Source organism: Buceros rhinoceros, unplaced genomic scaffold (assembly GCF_000710305.1).
Source record: "Buceros rhinoceros silvestris isolate BGI_N320 unplaced genomic scaffold, ASM71030v1 scaffold27648, whole genome shotgun sequence".
NCBI lineage: Eukaryota > Metazoa > Chordata > Aves > Bucerotiformes > Bucerotidae > Buceros > Buceros rhinoceros.
Window position 1 is genome coordinate 18,527 of NW_010425621.1, and position 1,164 is coordinate 19,690.

A 1,164-nucleotide genomic window follows, 5' to 3' on the forward strand; every position below is an offset into this window, starting at 1 on the left:
CAAGAAGAGGCTGCCCGAGGCCCTGCAGCTCAGGGAGATGCCGAGTTGGCTGCTGTACAAGCCCCCAACACTAAAAGACATACTAGAAACATAAGACTCAACCACCAGACAGGGAGTGTGTCTTGAGTTCCCTTCAGCTGCGGGGGGTTTGCTCACCGTAGGAGGCCACCTCGTCAATCCCCAGAGGCACTGCAGCTCCTCTGCCCAAAGAGTCCTCGAGCCAGGGGGAGCTGCGCAAAGCCCAGCGGGAGAGGGCTAACAGCCCCTCTCATCACCATCAGGCACGCTCTGCTCTGGCTGACAACATTCTCATTCCCTTCAGCATATTTTTAGTGCTTGGATTTCATATAAACGGCAGCACATCACACTGATAAGATCGGCACGTTTTACAAAGCATTTGTCAATCCACTGAAAAAACCAAAGCTAATTTCACATGCTGCTCGTGCCTTTCTGCCAAGGCCAGGAGAGCTGATTTATTCTTCCTTTTTCTACCACACATAAAAGGAAGCATTTGGCTGCCCCTGCCTCCTTCCTGCTCTCCCCTGGCACCTGCAGGAAGCAAGCTCACAGCCAATTCCTCCCTGAAAAAGAAAAGGATTCCACATGAGTGTTCTGCAAACCCAGACTTCTTCCTAACGAGAGTCAGCTCATGCTGAAACGCAGCGTTTGGCATTTCTGGGCTAAATATTTGCCGAACACCTACACAGCAGGATGGTCCCGTGGCCCGGGAGAAAGGCAGCAAGCTTCCATGTGAAAACCTTCCACAGCTGCTTTTGCACAGCTCTGGAGAGATAAAACGCTGCACTCTGGCTCCTAAGCATGGCTCTTGTGAGAGAGAGCAGGACGGCGACCAAATTAACCTTCAACAGCTTCATCGCTTCTTGCGCCAACCCACAGGACCTTCAGCACCGTATCCCACAGCCAGAGCTCTCCTCTCTTCTGTACCAAGATCCAGGGGCTCTGGGAAGAGCTGAGACAGGCCTGACTCCTGTGAACTGCACGCTCCATCACCCTGCCCGTGTCGGAGCCTGAGCTCAGACCCAACGGGGGCCTGGCAGCGCCCACCGAGCCTCACAGAGCCGTGCCACGCTGGCACGGCCTCGGCGAGGGTGCGGCAGGGCTGCCACTGACCTGGTCTGCCTGGCAATAAGGGGGTAAGGGGCT

General features: G+C 55.2%; 1 protein-coding gene across 1 annotated transcript in view; it reads right to left on the reverse strand.

The window, feature by feature from the left end:
- Positions 1-1,164, reverse strand: part of SRGAP3 (SLIT-ROBO Rho GTPase activating protein 3) — a 50,182-nt gene that overhangs the window by 16,129 nt on the left and 32,889 nt on the right. The gene's annotated exons all lie outside the window — the stretch shown is intronic.